At 37.1% G+C, this 20,932-nt stretch overlaps 1 long non-coding RNA gene across 8 annotated transcripts in view; it reads left to right on the top strand.

Annotated features, from left to right (window-relative positions):
• The window catches only part of LOC109496017, a 160,705-nt gene that overhangs the window by 49,469 nt on the left and 90,304 nt on the right, over positions 1-20,932 (top strand). For 6 of the 8 annotated variants that reach the window (XR_006592301.1, XR_006592297.1, XR_006592298.1 and 3 more), the window contains exons 2-3: positions 7,325-7,489; positions 8,152-8,254. This is a non-coding gene — a long non-coding RNA (uncharacterized LOC109496017). The remainder of the gene's footprint in view (positions 1-7,324; positions 7,490-8,151; positions 8,255-20,932) is intronic. The other 2 variants (XR_006592299.1, XR_006592303.1) reach the window with 1 other exon arrangement.

The raw sequence follows: 20,932 nt of genomic DNA, 5'->3' as shown, positions 1-20,932 counted from the left end.
GAAAAAACTAAAAAGAGAAGTGGGAATGAGAAAAGGAGAAGTAGGAAGGGACATTCTGGATGAATTTATCATAACTCCTAAGTGGGGGAAATTGAATTAAAGGCATTTACAAAAGAATTATTTCACTACTACTTTTTCTCCTTATCTTACCATATATACTTCAATGTTTTAAAAACATTTATTTGTAGAAATATAACAATTTTTAAATACTTCAAAATAATATAAAATATTTAAAAATTATTTTTAAATATTTAAAAATTTTATGAATATATAAGATTTTCCAATATTGTAATTTACTCCTGGCTAAACTTTTGTGGAATACTAAAGGCAGGTAGCAGGAAGAAGCAGAAAAAGTAGAACAGTATAGTCTTGGTCACACTAAAATTAGGTAATCAATAGGGTGATATGTCTCTATTTGTCTGGGATAATCCTAGTTTATTCCTACTGACTTGGCATAATTATTAATAGCATCACTTTTCACTCTCAAAGTGTCCTTGTTTGGATGATAAATTATATAGGCACTCTATTAATCAGGCCCTAAATAATCAAAAGCTATTTGCAATTTAATTGCAGGGACTTAGGGTATTTGTATTGTTTTGGTGGAAAATGGGGATATAGCTACCTAAATTGGAACTTATAAAATATACTAACACTTTTTTAAAGATTTTATATACATGCACACACACACACACACACACACACACACACACACACACACAAAACACTTCTATAGTACTGCCTTGTATTCTAATTATTTATTTGAATAATTTGAGTAACAATTTAAATAATTTATTCAAGTATTTCCATTAGCCTCCTTAGGAATACTCTTCCACACATGAGAATATACTAATCTTTAATTTCTTTTAATGCCTTGCAAACAGTTTTGCACTTACTAGACACTCAATAAATATTGGTTCAATGGAATTGGATAAAATGCAATCAAATTAAGTTGTCCCATCAGGGATAATCTGTGTTGGTTTATCTTCTGATCCACAAACTGGGAGGTGCCAGTATGCCACTACAAATTTTACATATTTCACACTAAATAATTTTTTATGCCTCCTCATCCTTGCTACTACTATTTCTTGTAAAGCTCTAGTTGTGTATTGTTACAAAGCATTTCTTTTCTGAAATGGTTAAAAAGATATGTTCATTAAGGCAAAATGTCCACTGGTGGCCTTGATTTCTTCAGATATATTGGACAGAAATGTTAGCATTTTTTTTTTCTGGCCAAGGTTTTGATGAGAAGGACAACAGGGGACCACCAATAGGATGTTGGCCATAACTTGAAACTTTCATTAGTCAAAAATTCAATGAATAATTTTTTGGCCCTATACGGATTTCAAGAGACTCAAATAAGAACCACATAGAGGACCAACCTTTGAGAATCTGTGTATTTTGTATTTGAGTACTGAAACTCCTGGCCAACTGGCAAGGCACTGAGCTCTTCTAACAAGTTATAGGGTGGAAATTATTTCTCTTCTCACCCATCTGCTCTAGGAGCCATAGCTCATATTTAGAAGTAGCACTACTTACAGTGAAGAAAAAAAAGACCATCAATGGAAGTTAAAAAAGAAGAATAAAAGGCCATCATTGAAATAACAAAACAAATCCAATGATAAAAAAGAAGACAAATCACTTTGTAATATTCATGCAAAAGTCCTAATTTTTGTATTATTGCCACCTGGCATAATCAGTCTACAGAGATTCCTGTGCCATCTTTTGAAAAAACGACCAGGCACTTACTTTTAATGGTATGTGAGAGTATTTCTCTGTGATAAGAAAGCAATAGCCCTTCATTAAGTACGTTAGCAGAGGCAAAGGAGTGAGTTGCTCTATAGGGTGGGGGGGGGGGATTCACCATAAATAGAGGGAAATATTCGAAGGAAAAAAGAGAGCAGAGAGGGTTAGGAAAAAGGATAACAACGAAAACATTTCTCCCTTTTATTTTCTTTCATCAGCTTTGAGCAGCTAAAGGAATCAATCAGGTTTTCTTAGCTGGTTACATTCCTTAATAAGGTAATAAGCCCTTTGCTACTGGCAGGGGGAAATGCCATTTTTAACTCCTGCTACTGTGTTTACAGATGATAAAACTTTTTAATGGTGCAGCCTAGTTCACTTGGGCAGGTAAAGCTAAGCCAGGAAACTTACAATATAACAACTGTGAAGAGCCTGTTATTCAAAAGGAATGCCACATCCCACAGTAAGGCAGCTTCCCCCCCCCCCCCTTTTTTCTTTTTTTAATATAAGCAAGACTAATGTAAAGTACTTTTCAGGAATGGTTTCATGTTAAGAACCATATGGAAATACCCTTTACTTATTACTTTGCAATACTAATGCTTTGGGAAACCAATTGTATTCAGTGGTCTAATTAATGATATGACTTTTTTTTTTACATTTTTATTTTTTAAGTCATATGACTCTTCAAGTACATGTGTTTTCACTTAAGATTGGCCAGTTGTTGAATCCTTCATCCTTTCATGGACAGGATATACTGATTTTATCCATGAGAGAAAAGGATACCTAATAAACCTCTGGCCTAGAAGACAGAAAAATAAATCCAGGTAAAATATCTTGTTTTAAAGAGATTCATCACGGTGCATATACTTTTTATTTCTTGGAATTTTCTCATGAATTTGTCTTCTACCCTGGTGGCAATTGATCTTCAAAAAGTGTTACTTTTTTTTTTTTACTAGTTAAGGACACCTCTGTGTGTGTGTGTGTGTGTGTGTGTGTGTGTGTGTGTGTGTGTGTGTATCTCTTAATAGGAATGTTCTAAAATGTTTATTTTGCACATGTGAGTCATTCTGCAAGACGCAGACAAAATGTCACCTAATCTGAGGTGTCCCCTGACTCTCTCACAGGATGAATTGCTTTCTCTCATGGGCTCCAGTTTTACCTTATGTGTAAAACTATAGTAGAGTTACCAGAAATGTGTGGAGAAGATCCACATGTGGCCCCTTTTGCCTGGGGGAGTCAGAGAAGGCTTCAGAGAGGTGATATGGAAGCCTGATCTACAAGGAAGTGTGGTATCCCAGGTGGAAAAAGCATACTTTTAGAGTTCAGTGTGGATTAGCCTTTGCCCTCATGCATAGAGAAGAGTCCCCTAAGAGTATCTCCAGCAATTATCTGGCATGTGTAAGTCCTTGATTTTTGTTGATGGATATATGATTGAATGAGTGCTGAGCTGAGATGCGCATGTTCCTTTATCATCCAGTCCCTCAAATGGACTCCATTCATTTTGTTTAGATCCTTCATGTATATCAGGAAGCCTCCATGAATCTGGAAGTGCCAAGTGGCTTTAAAGGTATTCAATATCTCTATTTATCTTTCAGCTCTATCCAGAGGCTTTCAATGAGAGATTTTATTTCCATGGGGAGACAAAATTCCATACTTTCTGAAAAGTGTTGCTAATGATCTTGGTGTTCAATATATACGGACTATTCAGATAAGTTGGCATTAGATGTTTTAGAATATCATGTTAAAAAGTAGGATGTGTGGCCCTGTACTTACATGATTTTTATATTTGGTTTCGTCTTGATGAGTTTCAGGAAAAAAAAAGCAGGAACAATTTCTCTGAATTTCACCACTGTATAAATGACAGAGGGATGATTTTAGTACTTCTCATTGTGACTAGATATCATGAAAGAGCCACATGGTTGTGTTCAAATACTATTCTATAGAGGACTTTTAAATATGTCATCTTGTGGACCTTGACCCTGATAATCTGTGCTCCCTTTAATTGGAGACATAACTAGAACTGATAAGATACACTTTTGTTGTCTTTTGCAATGTACCATTCACAGATTTTTTTGAGAGCTTCATATAATCATTATATGTTTTTTCATATTCTCTTGATTTCTGTCTATTGCTGAGAAAACACTTTGATTTTCTGAAACATAAAAACAAACGGGGAAAGTAAGAACTCTTCCTTAGGTAACCTCTGAACAGAGGAACTTTGTGCATTATGCAGCCGAGGCCATGCCAAAATGCAATTTGGAGGGTGTCCAGCCCTTCATTGGAAAGTAATGGTTTTCACTGAACTGAGTTATGACCAGCTGTTTACAGACAGTCTGTGACATACTGATAGAGCAGAACACCGTATGTTGCTTTCCAAATCAAATGATACAAGAAGTGTGACAGAGTGGAGAAACATCTGTCATTAGCAATTTTCAGCACGCTTCACTAATTCTGGACAAAATACGAGTAATGAACTTACCGCAGGAAACTTCAAATACTACCACTGCCGAAACAAGGATATAAACAGCAAGTCCTCCTAATGGCTTCTAATTTAATTCATTTGCAGTAAGAAACAAACAAAGTGGGTTATTTGTTTTTGATCATAGGGTAGTAAACACTAATGCTGATCACAAATGCTTATTTTAATCAAAGAATAGGGCTTGTGAAATGCAACTTCCTTCAAGTTCAGATAGAAAGCTCTATGCCTTCTTTAATTGTTGAAACAGGGTGTGTTTCTGTTTTTGCAAGTAGTAGGGTTGGAGAATGCACCCTGACAGGGATGAAATCTTCCCCATGTGGTGTCTGAGTGGCACACTCCGAGCTTGGGGTTGCTAGGGCTCTGACAGATTTGTTGGACCTACAGTGATATTTACATAACATTAAATGTTCTTAGTCTTTCTACTAAGGAGCTTGTATAGAAGAATGTGTTAGGTCTTTCTCAAGCTGCTTTCCCCCACCACTTCTCATCTTGCTGTTTTTTTTTTTTCCTGGCTGATAATTTTCATTTTGCGGTCCCACAAATTTTCACAGTTCTGTAACGAGCGCATGGTCCTCATACAGCATCCACATGGTTCTCTGCTGGTCGACGTCACACTGTTGATGAGATCTCGCAGCCAAACCATGTGAAGGCTGCAATCTGTGAGCATTTTTCTTTTGTATCTTTGCAATCAATTGAGCTATTAAGCCGTTAGCATTCAAGGCCTACTCAGCTCAGCTTACGTGCGTTTATCGCCAATACGGCAAAATTCCTAAATGGACAGGATTGAGTTTGACTTAAAAAGAAAAAGGTGGAGAAAGGTTGTTATTCTTTATCTGAAGTTTCGACTAATGTTCAGAAAAATGGCAGTGTAAAATGCAGACATGAGATTTTGCCCAATCCGTTGGTGTTCTGCCGATGGGACCTACTTTGGACTGTGTCCCAGAACAAAAAGACTGAACGCCATTCGGAACTGATGACTGTAAAATGAGTGTAGGAGGTCTTTGAGGAGCTTCTTAATTACAAAATTATTCATGATAAAATGGCACTGATCTCAAATTCCCAGTTTCTTGTAAATTTTAGTGTGGAACCACATAAAAATGGTTTATAGCTTTTTAACACCTTAGGTAAACCAGATCCAGCCTCAGAATGTTGTCGGGAAAATCATCTCCAAATACCTTTGACTACTTCACTCTTCTTCTTCTTCTTCTTTTTCCTTTTTTTTTTTTTTAAGGGAATGACATACTGACTTATTTATCTTTTTTTAAGTGATCCCTAAATTATCTTATGGTTGAGAAGAAATATTCTAAGATATGTAAATGCTAAATTGTTCTGGTTTTTATAGACATCTGCATTGAAAAACAAAACAAAGCGAAAATATAGATGCCATTGAAACCCATCATTACGTTTGTGATCTAGATAATAAAGTAAGCAGACCCGAGCAATTCGCTAACACTAACGCTATTCTTTACATAAACAGTAAATGTTTAGATTTTCCTGTTCACTGACTAACAGCACACATATCATAAACACTAAGCTGTTATAGTACGTTTCGTGTGTTGATTCACTTTAACAGTTGTTAGTGTGAAGACAGGAAAAGAAAAGTGGGTGTAATGAGACCATGTGCAGTATGCTGTGAAAACAGAGGCCCTTATTTGGCATAATGGGTTGCACCATAAGGGCCATAAAATTGTGCATGTGTTAGTATCATTTTAATTATTACGGGTGCCACATGTTAAGCAGAATAGCGGAACTACTAAAACAGCTTCAAAATCCTTACTGCTGATCGCTGCATTTAATTACAAATAGGAACATTTGGAGATAGGTCACCATAAAACCCTTCTGTTGTCAAATGAGCTCAAATCTGATTTTTGTAATTATGTTTTTATACCACAGATCCTGTTGAATAACTATAGGGAATAAAATTTTAATAAGTGCTGATTAAATGTAGGTACATCTTGCTTCCTAAGAATATTTATGAATGCTTATCACACTTAAATCAAGGTACCATCACTATTTTCCTGTGGACAGTGCTTTGATCATTCAACCTTAATGCAAATAAGCTGAATAAATTTATGTGCCATGAAATATTGTTTTTTTTTCATTGAAGCATAAAAGCTCTGGATTTCAATTATTCATTCTGTTTGTGAACACTGTGTACTGTACTGTTATTCTCCAGAACCAAAGTGTTTTCATTATCCCACTACATGTCAGACTCAGTGGGATCTTGTAATTAACTTTCCTAAGGCAGGGTTTTATGGAGGAAGATGACAACTTATGTCGAGCTTTGGTTCCCTACTAGAATAAATATGGTGAGGGATGGTAAGTTTACTTTTTTAATCTGTCTTTTCTTTGGAATTATTTATTTTTTTGTTTTCTGGTTACTTGGGCTTTAAAAAATCTTGAACACATTGTGTTCACCAAAAGAAACTGTTCTTTGGGGTGCCTCATACGTGTCATATCCCTGTTTTTTGAAAAATGGTTTTGAAACCTTGCATGATGGTTAGGCCTCCTACCTCTTTTGAACATGAAATTATCACTGTGTTTCCAATATAGATGAGATATGTAGGATGAACTGAAGAAGGAATTGCTAATGGGTAATGGCACATGAAAGTCATGAGTTATTACAAGGAACGAGGCCAGACACAGAGCTGGCATATTCTTATATTGCTATCCTTTAATGTTGGTGTGTGATCTCACAGATATTAAAACAGGTACACTTATAAACTGTCAATGTGGACACATAAATTTGTGGTCTTTATAAGCTCAGAAGGCATAAAATGCTTCTTACTCTATAAAACAGAGAAGTTTTATCCTTTTGATCAATAACATTTCTTTAGAACATTCAAATCCCCTTGTATTTTCCAGAAGATCATTGTTGGAAAAGTTACTCATTGAATTTGTAGAAAAGAATCTTGCTTTACAGCAAAGATATTTTTGAGGATCACTAGAGAGTTCCATTTGCAAAACTTCCCAGATTATTGGTTGTCATTAAGCACTTGATCCATACTTTAGATAGCTGTTTTAATCTCCAAGTGGCTCTGCAGTCTAATCATTCAAAGAATAGTACATGTTTTCTAATCCATATCTCCATATCTGCTGTTTCAGATAAATGATATGGCCTGGAAGAGACATACACTACTATGAGACAGATGCCACCCCCATTGGTGGTTGTGTATCACTTCCTGAATACATCATTCTGATGCAGTACTTGGAAACAGGCTTCAAGGCTGCAAATCATAGACTGAGGGACAAATAGTGCTTCTCTTTGAGGTAAAAAATACAATATCTGTATATATGGTCCTAAGGTTTCTGGGTTGGTCCCTACTTGAGATTTGCTACTTCCCCAGTGCTGGGTGTTTATCATTTGGATCTATAGTCTCTTATAATTGTCATTTTCAAGTGACGGAGGAGGGGACTCAACCAATACCAAAGGAAAAAGTTGCAAAGTTATGCCTCTATCATTTGAAAGCATCATTTGGCAGGGTCAGCTTATTTCTTCAGCTCAGTTCTGATAAACTAGACATCTCTAAAACTTAGGTGGCCATCTAGCACTGTTTTGAACTCTAGTAGTGATATACTTTAGGAGGTGCTAAGTGTTAGCTGGAATTATGTCCCTTTATGAGCAAATTAATTGTGGAAAAATCTGAGAATCATTGAAATAACTCATAGGAATAGATAGGGAGAAAAACCCTGCAGATGCAAGAATCATTTACTGGGAGTAATCTTTAGCACAGTAATTCTATTAATTTATGTCCCTATAACCAAAGTGCAGGTTTTATAATCAATCAGAATAAAAGAAGGGGTAAGCAGAGATGAATGACAGATTGGAAAGAGAGAGGGAATTTCTCATTTTCCAAATTATGGAATAGAACAGATACTTTCTTGGATTGATACATATTTTCTGGTCTTCCTGGTTCTTCAACTCCCTGAAGGCAAGCTAATCATTTGATGAGCTAATCATCTATATCTCCAGCACTGTGCACATTCCTAGTGTCAAAGGAATAAAAGGAACTTAGAGCTGGAAAGAGGTGACAGGTAAGTCAAACCCTTCGTTTACAAGCAAGGATATTTTTTCTAAATACTAATACAGTAAAGATCTAGTGGTGGCCATGAGTGCCTAGCAGTCCCATCGGATGCTTGCTGAGAGCAGAGTGCCAATCAACCCACTCACTGCTGTATATCCCACCACCCCACACAGTGCTGAGCAAGAGAAGTTTCTTAGTGAGTGTCTATTAGCTAAAAATTTCTGGATTATTTTACAAAACTGTCTAAAGAAAAATTTGTGATCAATCTTTGTTAAAACCTAAATATTAGAAAAGAGGATCATGTTGACATCCTGCTCTAATGGACAGGCTTTATCACAACCATCAATTGTAGATAAGTAACTCAGAAACTGAAACCAGCCAATACTGCCCTTTACTTCTACCTGACCCACTCTGAGTTCTCAAAAAATTTTTTACTGGAGATTTTTCTATGTCTCCTTTGAGAAAAATTGATAATTCACTCCTACCACAGAAGGACTAATAAGGAGCATTGAGAATTTTAAGAGAATTATTGTCTCATAATTATTTCCTTCATGCCTTTGGGGGTCAATAGATCTAAGTACAAGAGGAGAATCTGTTTAGTAGAATCACTTGTTTCATGAAGTACCTGGTATCTCTATATTTCTAATGGGAAAGTTTGTATTTTCATTTTGTTGTTTTATTTTTATTTTATTTTTTAAGTTTACTTATTTATTTTTGAGAGAGAGAAAGAGAGAGAGAGAGAGAGCAAGTGTGTGCACATGAGCGGGGGAGGGGCAGAGAGACAGTGAGAGAGAGAATCCCAAGCAGGCTCCACACCATCAGCACAGAGCCCGATGTGGGGTTCGATACTATGAACCATGAGATCATGACCTGAGCTGAAATCAAGAGTCGGACATTTAACTGACTGAGCCACCCAGGAGCCCCACATTTTGTTGCTTTTTTTTAGGGGACATAACTATTGGTGAACTTAGTCAAAGAGTTTATTAGTCAGTTAATAGGGATGTCTTAGACACCTACCATTTCTTGTCTCTCTGGCTGTGCTGAGGCTGGCAATACTAGTGGAGAGGCAACAGGCAAATGGCATCATGGTTCCTGGCTCACTTTCCATCCTGGTGTGCAGAGTTCGTTTGGAAATCTTTCACAGGTAAAACAGCACACATGCTGAGTTTCGTAAGACTTGTAGACTACATTATGACCATTTCATACAGTGTCTCAGTTTTTACTATTATGAAATTTCACTGGTTTAATTTTTAATTGGGAAATTTGGTTCTCTTTACCTTACATGGCTTTCTTAAACTCATAAATGATGATAACTAGTTTCATTTTCCTGAGATACGTGTCTACTCATGTATCATAAAGTACGTTAAAACATTTTCCCAAGCTAAGCTGGGGAAGAAAATGTCACTCCTCTTGAGAAATTTGAAAGAAACATTATCTAGAAGCAAGTCTTATAGTGATTGTGCCATGAGGCTTATTCCATTCATTTGTTGACCACATATGTCCCAAGGCTATATGTTTCCATATGCCATTTCTTAAACTTTATGTACAAATTCTAAATTAGAGGTGAAACTATTCTTATTAATATTTGGCATCGATAATTATTTAAATGTTTAACAGCAAATATAAGCAAATATCTAGTCAAGGATGTTCCTATCTAGTCAAGGATGTGTATTTTATGTATACACATACACACACAATTCTTTTAGTTTCCCATCCAAACTATAATTTACATCAAAAACATCTTGTAAATACAGAGATGAAAGATGTATAATTATGACAACTTTTACTAAAGAGAATAAAGCTACTCAGAAGATTTGGCTTATTATATTTTCCTTTTACTGACCTTTTAGGATAGGGGCAAATGAAAAGGAAACAAACTGACACTGGGAATTTTAAGAACAACTTCTAGAAGATGTCTTGGGTTAGTACCCATTCAGACCTTCTTCTTTTTTTAATTAAAAAATTTTTATTTATTTATTTTTGAGAGCGAGAGACAAAGAGGGTGAGCAGCAGAAGGACAAAGAGAGAGAGAGAGAGAGGGAGAGAGAGAATCTCAAGCAGGCTCCACACTGACAGCACAGATCCTGATGTGGTGCTCAAACTCACAAACCGTGAGATCATGATCTGAGCCGAAACCAAGAGCCAAAAGCTTAACCAACTCAGTCTCCCAGTGGCCCAGCCCATTCAGACCTTCTAAGTTTGCATCCCCATATGGAAGAAGCCTCCCCAATGCACTCCCCTGTGCCCTGTCACTTTCTGTCACCCCCACGATCAGCTCCCATATCTCATATATTCTTCTATTGTTCCTCTTGCACTTCTTAGCTCACTTTTCCATCCCAGGATTGGGGGTGGACTATCATTAACTCATTCTTCTTCCTCCCAGCCTCTTTCTTCCCATCTTGCATCCCCAGGGCCTGGCCTGTGCAGTCTAGATATTCACTCAATACATCTGTTGGATTGAACTGAGTTCCAGATGTTGAGCAAGTTGGGCATTCCTGAAAGAATTAAGCACTAAGAGTGAGCTGGTTTTCACTAGGCTGAACTTTCTGGTTAACTAAAAATTAATGAGAGGTTTGATGTGTATATTTTAGCCCTTCTTAAAAAATGTTCCTGCTGAATTAGGGAAAGTATAATCAACCTGTCAGCTCTTCTACTGAGCATGAGTAGATTTCTTTTAGGTCCAGATTCACATTAGATTCACTTTTGAATATGCAACACAACACAGTCTGGTACATCTCAGGGGCTCAGTGATTATTTGTGGAATGAAAGAGTTGCTTATTTATATTTTCCTATAACATATTTATTGAATGCCTACATTTTGCTGGGTTTTTAACAAACAGGATTGGTAAAATTATTTCTGGATGGTTCTCAAAGAGAAAATTCAGTTCGTTGGAACCATACACACACTGGCTTTCAGTTTCCTTGGTATCATAGTAATTGTGGCTTAAAGTAAAGATTGAGATTTTTGACCAGGAATACTTACTTCAAGGAAGATGTAGGTAGAAAGCATCTTGAGGACAGGGACTTCAGATGCTGAGTTCATACACCAACTTTCAACAAACAGAATATAGATGAGGATCAGAAATGTAAACACGCTTCGAAGACAGAGTGGAAATTTTAAGTTGACCCTGGGTTCGAATATAGTTGTATATGTAGCAGACTTCTTTTAATTATAAAAATCACACTGAACTAAAAAGATGTTGAGGCTCTGATTTAATTTTGCACTCCTTCACGTTTCCTCAAACCTTCATATTGTTTGACAGTATGTTGCATGACTGTTGCCTGTAAGTGTGAAAAGTCAAGATGAGAGTTCACAGCAGGTTGATGGCCTGGAGATGAGAAGTCTGTCTGAGGACATTTCAAAGTTGTAAAGGTATTATTCTCACATGGAGTTATTTCTCAGTGGGTGTGAACAACAGCTACTCATCAAGCTGGTGTAGTGTGAAATAGAGTTTCCTGAAAAATGATGTGCAGACATATGCAGAAAGCCACATGCTTAGTACATGCACAGACTGCACGCTTAAATTCCAAGTGTTCGAATATTCGCCATGAGATGAGCTAGAAATGCAAAAGTCCCCATCATAAGTAGCTGGGGAGAAACACAGCTTGCAGTCACCATCGATTCATTGGGTTCCAGGCACGCACATGTTGAAGGACAGAAAGTGAACAGTGCAGCTGCAGTGGAGAAGGAATGTGTGAGGAAACAGGAGGGATCTGGTGTTATGCAAGACATCAGGAGTCTTCCTATATAGTGCTTGAAGACCTGCCACTGCCACGAAAGCAATTTTGTTCATCTCGTAGTGCGTTGTGTCACAATATGGGGGGAACGATCACGTTTTGTTAATTTCCACCGCTGAATGAAGAGATTCGCATGCAGAGGTACACCCATGCTCATTGTGCTGAGTGTCTGCTGAAGAAGTATCTGTCCACGTTCATACATGGCTCCTCAGGGCCAGTGCGTTATTTGTGTGTTAGATGTGCCTGTACCTTTTCTCCAAATGGCTCAGCGCTGTATACAGATCTTTACATGAGTATTTTTCTTAACTGCATGGGTCTGCTCATGACTTCTGACAACCATGCAGTAAGGAGGGAGGCAGTTAGGGGAATGAAGAGCATGATTTTGAATAAGACAGAAATCATGCACATATACCTGGAACGGAGGGGGGGGGTGCAGAAAAAAACATCCAAGTGTTTATGTATGCATTTATTTTTACCCCACATGTTTAAAAAAGTATTCAAAGTGGTTTACCAAAAAAAAAAGTATGTATGTCATAGGCCTATGAAAATATAAACAAAATAAAAATTTTGAAAGAGAGGTAGGCTCAAATATGCTAACTCTGAGGGTTAATGAGAATAAGAATGAGTCATTTCACTACACAGATGGAGGTTTACTTATGTGGTTTGGTTGGCAGGTGTGCTGACTCCGTGGTGTTAATCTTCAGGTTCATTGTGTGGGAGGCCCTAGTGAATTCTCTCCTTCAGTTAGAAAAGACACAGATAAAGAGATGCAACTTGCTATGAATCCTAAAACTGGGCAGGTTGGGGGTCAGATATTGTTTCATATTCCAGAATTGTTGCTTGCTACTCTGTGGGGTTTGGTTGTCATGCATCAAGGGGTGGCTGACCAAAGAAATACATACCAGGGCAAATTTTTTCTCATTCTCTTTGGCATTAGTTTATTTTTTTTTAAATAGCTTTTAAATTATTGAAGTAACACATGTTCCTTGCATAATCCCAAACAAAAGTATAAAGATGAAAATAAAGATCTTCTCTAAACCAATTACTCAGCAACAACCCTGTTATTTTGAGGGTGCGTTTTCCTGTGCTTTGGTTTACTTGTGCATAAACACATCTCTTTAATCAGAGCCTGAGGGTCCTCCTTGACTCTAATTTTTCACACACCCAATGTCCAGTGTATTAGAGAATCCTGTTTTCCTGACCTTCACTGTTTGTAGACTTTAGGTTCTTTTCCCCACTTTCCCTGCTGGTAGTACCTGCTCTAAGTCATGATAACCCTCCCCTGGCACATCCTCGTCTCTTCCTCCCACAGTCCTGCTGGTCTCTTTCCAACCCTGAGTCAGAGCGATCTTTTGAAGATGTAAGTCAAATCCTGTCCCTCCTATGTTCAAAAATCTCCAGTGGCTTTCTAATTTACATTGAGAAAAAGTCCAAATTCTGCATTATCATAGCCTACAAGGTCCTACACTCTCTGGTCTACTCTATCCATCCCCAGATGGCATTCTGTTGTATTTTCATTATTGGTTACCTAGTACTCCAGTTAACTATTGTCAACTCACTGCCTATTGATTAATATCATCATTTCTATTTTTTTCCTGCTATAAACAAGGTTGAAGCAAACATAATGGTATGTACGTGATTACACAATTGTGCAATTTTGCGTTCATCAGAACCGTGTTGCCAGACTTCCTCTGCAGAGATATTATACCAATTACTCTGCCATCGACCTGCTTCTTTCAGAAGCGGACTCTGGTTATGGTTCAGCCTCTGTGGCGGCCAGAGCCTAGTAAGCAAGCCCTGGAATTTTGCATCCGAATTCCTATTTTGATGGTGGTGAGATTTTGAACTACTGTTGGCATCGAATTCAGTGCCAGTCTTCTTGCTTTGCCTTGTCAAATTGGACAGGGAGACGGCTGTCTTGCAAAAGTGGAATTGTCACTAATTGGCCACAGAGGAAAGATTCAAAATCTTGCCAAAAGTCTCCTGTATTCTAAGGGAATAAAATCCTCCACATAACTTTCCCTCTCATTAAAAGAAACAAACCCAATATGAAAAGCACTTTGTAAACTAGAAAGCATTGTATAAATGCAAGGCATTGCTGCTATTCTTGTTGAGATGCTGCTGCTGTTGGCCCTGTGTGAGGAATACTGCTGGAGCTCACTGAACGCACGCATAGGGAGGCCTGTCTGTCCAGACTTCCCTTTTTACCAGCTTGTTACGTCCTGTTAGAAATGTCAAGGAAGAAGCAACAGTAAATAACTTTTGACTCCACTTTGGCTTTTTCATTTAGATTAAAGCAGAGTACTTCAGGTGCAGTCTACATACAAAATGAACACTCCTTAAAATGTTTTGTCACTTGTAATGTTTGGGATTCAAGTTGGTTTTCTTTATTATGACAAAATGAATTCAGCAAGAGTTAAACACTGCTTCATACTGAAACTGACAGCTATTTATTTTTGTCCACTGCGTGGACACTGTGAAAAAATTAATGGTCTGTGAGAAAAGAGTTCAATCATTAATTCTTGTTCCAAAGTAGCATGTATTCCATAGTATTTTATTAAAAACATTACATGTAATTTATAAAAATCAAGCCAGATGATATTCTCCTGAACATTTCAGAGAACCGGATTTTAACAAATCTATTTCTATTTAAATTTAAAAGAATGCAAATATGTTTACAAGTCTAGAAATATGTATGTTGGAGTTTAAAATGTGAGTGAATAAATTTTCAGGAGTTAAACCACTTATTTTTAGAATTTAAAGTAGGTTTTAATTTTAGATTTTCCTAAAATGAAACAAAAAAAAGACAAATGCTGCCTTCTATAAGATGTCAGAGTTTAGGGGAATAGCTAATCTTTGAATTATTCACTGGGATAAATAATTTCTATTAATATATAAATTCCTTGCGTTTGTCTTATTTTAAAAGAATGTTTATGGCAACTCTAACTGTGACATCGGATATTTCTTGGCCACACTTGGCAGGACATCAAGTCCTGTCCATTCTTTTTATTTTTTTTCCTGTTATCTATTCTTTTTTAAAAATTTTATTTATTCAAGTTAGTTAACATACTGTGTAGTATTAGTTTCAGGAGTAGAACCCAGTAGTCCATCACTTACATATAATACCCAGCACTCATCCCAATAAGTGCCCTCCTTAATGTCCATCACCTGTTTAGCTCATCCTGTCACCCACCTCCCCCAGAATCCATTCTGTTAAATTTCCCAAGGATTGAAACTGGAAAAGGAAGGGAAGCCAAATATAAGTGGAAAATATTGAAAGAATAACCATGCTGTTTGTTTTGGATTAATAATCCATATTCTTAGTCCAATATTTGTAATTTTAGTAACATGCAAGATAGCTAAAAATCCCTCTCTCTTCTCATTGCTTCCTTGTCAAAATTTTGTATGCAGTCATAAATTACCTTAATTTGGATAATTTTATGAAAGGGTAGTTTAAAAAGTTCATTTGATATTTTAGATTCAAATAAAATAAAACTTAAGTATTATTTTGTGAATCTTTAGATATCAGCAGAAACTTTAACCTATTCTGACTTTCTGCCAAGCAAGCCTATATCCTGATCAAACTCAACAGTTCATCCTGCCTTACCTTAACCAGGGTAGCTGAACATTGATGGAGAAAATGACACCATCAGGATAGTTGAAACTCATTTTATGACCACGAATATCAACTAGACTCTCGGAACTGTCAGACATTATAGTTCCTAAGAAGACTAATAAAACAATGACCTACCTCTTGTCAAAGCCAATGTTCAGTAGTCTCTCATTCATTCAACAGCAAATGTTTGCCTCTCTTCTTGGACCACATTCTTAATCCAGAGCTAGGACACCACATATGCCTGTTCCTTTTTTCCTACCTCACTTCCTCTCCACTTACTCTGCATCTTTTACTGATGCTTTCTTCTCGATCAACATATTGGCAGGCCCTAGCATTTTCTCTTCAGCTCTTACATTTTCTCTACATTCACTCTTTTCTAGGCAAATTCATTTAATTCCATGGCTTTTTCTGTCAACATTCTGATGGTTCTCAAGAAGAGACTACGGATTCAAGAGCCAACTCCCAGTTCCTCTCCTGTGAGCTCTAAACTCATCTAGTCCATAGCCCATTTTGCATCCTCATTCAGGTGTCCAGTGATTCCTCAGTCTTAACAAGGCTGAAACCTCTACAGTCAAATATACTCTTTTGCCCAGGCCTTCCCCACCTCCATGTTCATCCAGCTGCTCAGGCTCGACTCTTAGCAATCGTTCTTGATTAATTTATTTTTTTCACCCTTTACTCTAGTAGCTTGGAGATTCATTTTAACTCTTCTATAATTTCACTGCTGCAACACTGCCCAAGCTGCTGCATCACTCACCTATATTATCGAAATATCTTCCTAAATTGCTTTTCATCTTCTACCTGTTCCCACAAAATCCTTCCACCTTATAGTAGCCAGATTGATCATTCTAAAGTATAAAGCAAATTATGTCAACTGCTTAAAATTGTCTGATGTTTTACTGTTGTAGCAGAATCAGTCTCAAACTCCTTCAAGGTCCCATGTGATCTGCCACTTGCTCATGTGTCTGACCTCACCTTTCCCCACCCCCATGTTTAACTGACCACAGTCACTGCTGTCGGCTTCATCTTCTTTGCACACATGCAGATCATGCCTGCTATGGGGTCTTTCTTTGATGTGTCTTCTACTTGGAATGTGGGTACAAAGGCTCCATCTATTCCCAGTTCCATTCTCAACTCAAGTTTCCCTTCCTCTGAGAGGCCTTCCCCTTCCACCTTGGCAAGAGACGCTCCCTCCCTGTCACCATCTATAGCATCACCTTCTTTTGTTTTCATCGTGGCACTTCCCAATGGTATCTGAAGTTTCATGTTTGTTATGTGTTTAGTCATCTTCTCCATTTTAGTAGGATCTAAGATGAGGAGGGAAAAACTCTAGTCTTGTTCACCACTTTATTCTAAAAGTCTAACGTAGGACCAAGAACAATGCATCAAAATATAACTGTGACTAACTATTCCACCTCCTAATTTTACAATCAGAAAACTGAGACCAAGAGAGGTAAAATAACTTGCTCAAGGTCATATCAAGTTAGTAAGTAGAGCTATTATTTTAATTTTTTTAATGTTTGTTTATTTTTGAGAGAGTCAGAGCGTGCACGGCAGAGGGGCAGAGAGAGAGAGAGAGAGAGAGAGAGAGAGAGAGAGAGAGAGAGAGGGAGACACAGAATCCGAAGCAGGCTCCAGGCTCTGAGCCATCAGCACAGAGCCAGATGTGGGGCTCGAACTCACGAACCGTGAGATCATGACCTGAGCCGAAGTCGGACGCTCAACCGACTGAGCCACCCAAGCGCCCCAATAGAGCTATTATTTAAACACATAAATAAATTTTTGAATTCAGATAGAATTCAGATAGGATAGGGATAGATGCAAAGTGCTATATGTACACTCAGGATGAGGCATTGCTGAACCTGGGCAGGGGAGGAAATGTGTGTTGATGAAGATCTCAGGAAGAGAGGCCATTTGGGCTGCCTTGAGATTGAGAAAGGTGTCTCAGTCAGGAGATACATCCTGTGCGAAAGCCTGCATGTATGAAGGCATATGATTCCTCAACGAGTGGCAAGTATTCCTGTGGTTTTTACATAAGAGGGTTACATGATCATAGCTATGTTTAGAGAGTAAGTTTTGTGCCTGAGTAAGAGCTTTTTGAGATGCTAGAAAAGACAAATGCTTGTGAACTTTATTCTTATGTGTGATGATGAAGTTTTAGAGCCTTCATAGAAAGCACTGGTCACCTTGTAGGCATAGAGGAGAAACATGCAAGTGGCATCTTGTTAGTTGGGTAGGATGAGGAGGGACTTTGTTCTCAAGGCGGTGTTCTTCTAGCTGCTCTGAATATATATCTCCACCATTTTGGAATCTCTCTTCATAGGAATAAAGAGTCGCCTTATCTTTGACTGGATACTGCATTTCAAGGCAGGGCTGCCAAAGAGTAGAGGCCAGGCAAATCCTGTTGGATTTACAGTCTGGGCAATTTTGGTCTGGGCCAGCCCCCACCATGCCCAGGTGGGGCACTCTTTTCATATTCCTGACCTGCCTTCTGTAAGCACTCATGTGGCGACTGTCTTCCAGGCCAACATACTGAATGTATTTCTCCCTTTCTCCATAATTTAATGTTCATCTGCCTGTCCAGAGAAATTGGAAAGGAACCCACAAAGAGAGGTCCTCAGAAGTGCTGAGAGATTTCTCTAAGTGCTGATTGGATTCAAGAGACTTACTTTTCCTCTTTGATTCAGGGGGCACCTCATTGTCTTTTATAATCTGGAAGGGGGCTGGGCTGAGAACTTTTGCCAGTTCTTTCTTTCCAAGAACCTGTCATCACTTAACCTCCCTTAATGAGAGTCTGTGTATAAATTTTCCAAATTTTCACTTTTATAAATTCCAACCACAGTGAAAATTATATATTATATATATCATATGCATTCATGTCTTGTTATAGTATTAGCATATTTATTTTTACTTAAGATAATTTGTCATATGTTTTTTGTTATCTTAATTGTTAAATGTTTTTAAAAATCCTCTGTGAAAATCCTACACAAAATATTCTTCTGTCCTACAACATAGTTAATTTACTCAAGAACTTTGAATCTGTGTAGTCAGGAAAGACTTAAGTATCCCATAAATTTATCCTTTGATTTTGAATATATTTTGGCACAAAAGGAGAATAAGAAATTAGAAGTAATTTTGGCTTCCACACTTGATTTATATTTACTTGTGAACTATGGTTCCATTGGTTAAAATGCTTTCAAAACTGATGCTAATGAGATTTAAGTGTCTGTGAAATCTGAGCGTGATTTTTCTCTCAATTTTTAAATTTTTATTTCTAAAATCATTATTATGTTAATTTATTTCCAGAAATCCAAAATATGCTACTAGCTTTAATTCCACAAGCCTCTATGAGACAGTCTAGAAGAAAGTATAATTAACCCTCAATTACTATCTCAGAGAAATGGAGCAAAGATCAATAAAGGACTTTTCCAAGTAAAGTGCAATAGATACATACTTAGTAAGCAGACATTAGTAGGTAGTTGTTTCAATAGATAATGTTTCCTCTCACCTTTAATATAGAAAATGACTAGGTAGCTATACTATATGTGTGTGTCCATGCTTGTGGGATGTTCAATGAATGAACACTTAAGAGAGTTGTCAATTTTATAGTTTTTGAGGCTGCATTAAAAATGATAACTTAGATGAACATCTTGTCTACTAATCAACAAGACAAAACTTGATATGCTGTTTTTATTTAGGAAATATTTACCAAACATTTATTATAAGCTTGCCCTGTTCTAGCCAATGGGAGTAGAGTAGCAAACTAAACAAAATTTTTTTAAGTTTATTTACATTCCAGTTAGTTAACATACAGTATAATATTAGTTTCAGATGTGCAATATAATTTTTCAGTACTTCCCTACAACACCTGGTGCTCATCACAGCAAGTGCACTCCTTAATCCCTGTCACCTATTTAACTCATCCCTCCCACCCACTTCCCTTCTGGTAACCATCAAGTAAACTAAACAAATTTTTTTCACCACATAGAGCTTATGTGTATATAGATATAATTTCCTTTTCCCCTTGCTCCCCTTTCCCTCCACAATTATTTGTTTGTTTCAGCTGTTTCTTGCTGAACATGTAAAGGCAAATAAATATGAGGTATATCTGCAAAAACAGTCTTCTTTTGTGAATTTTCGCTTTTATTCCCCACTTCCATTTCCCAGGTTACAACTTCCAAAGCTATTTGTGAATTGAAATAAACTTTTAAAATGTTATTTTCTGAGGCTAATTTAAGCGTAAAATGTTCTTTGCTCTTATTTATTTTTTTTTTAAGATGGCATCTTTGGAACAGGTATAAAGCAATCCTTAATCTAAAACTTCTGTGACAGTATCCAATTTTTGTTTATTAGCTTACTTACAATGCACTGTTCTCACATTCGAGTCGTTAATCCATTTTGAGTTTATTTTTGTTTATGGGTAGGAAAGTGGTCCAATTTCATTCTTTGGCATGTAGCTGTCCAGTTTTCCTAACACCATTTGTTGAAGAGACTATCTTTTTCCCATTGTATGTTCTTGCTTCCTTAGTTGTTAATTGACCATAAAAACATAGGTTTATTTTGGAACTCTCAATTCTATTCTATTGATCTGTGTCTCTTTTTATGTCAGTATCATACTGTTTTGACGACTATAGCTTTGTAGTATATATTGAAATCTGGGATTGTGTTACCTCCAGCTTTATTCCTTTTCAGGGTTGCTTTGGCAATTAGGGATCTTTTGTGGTTCCATACCAATGTTAGGATAATTTGTTTTAGTTCTGTGAAAAATGTTGCTGGTATTTTGATAGGGATGGCATTAAATCTGTAAATTGCTTTGGGTCATATGAATATTTTAACAATATTTGTTCTCCTAATCCATGTGCATGGAATATTTTTCCAATTTGTCATCTTCAATGTCTTTCATCATTTTTTTTTTAAATAGTTTTCAGAACAGAACATTCACTTTATTGGTTAAGTTTATTCCTAGGTATTTTTTTTAATTTTTTTAATGTTTATTTACTTTTTAAGGAGAGAGAGACAGAGTGTGAGTGGTGGAAGGGCAGGGAAATTCAGAATCTGAAGCAGGATCCAGGCTCTGAGCTGTCAGCACAGAGCCCGACACAGGGCTCAAACCCACAAGCTGTGAGATCATGACTTGAATTGAAGTCAGACGCTTAACTGACTGGGCTACCCTGGCACCCCTCTTAGGTATTTTTTTAAAATGTTTATGTATTTATTTAGAGAAAGAGAGAACAAGCATGAATGGGGATGGGCAGAGAGAGAGGGAGAGAGAATCCCAAGCAGGCTCTGGCTGTCAGCACAGAGACCTACACAGGGCTCCATCTCAAAAGTGTG

This window comes from Felis catus, chromosome F2 (assembly GCF_018350175.1).
Source record: "Felis catus isolate Fca126 chromosome F2, F.catus_Fca126_mat1.0, whole genome shotgun sequence".
Taxonomy (NCBI): domain Eukaryota; kingdom Metazoa; phylum Chordata; class Mammalia; order Carnivora; family Felidae; genus Felis; species Felis catus.
Note: the sequence above shows the minus strand (reverse complement) of the source record. Positions and strands in the feature narration are given on the sequence as shown.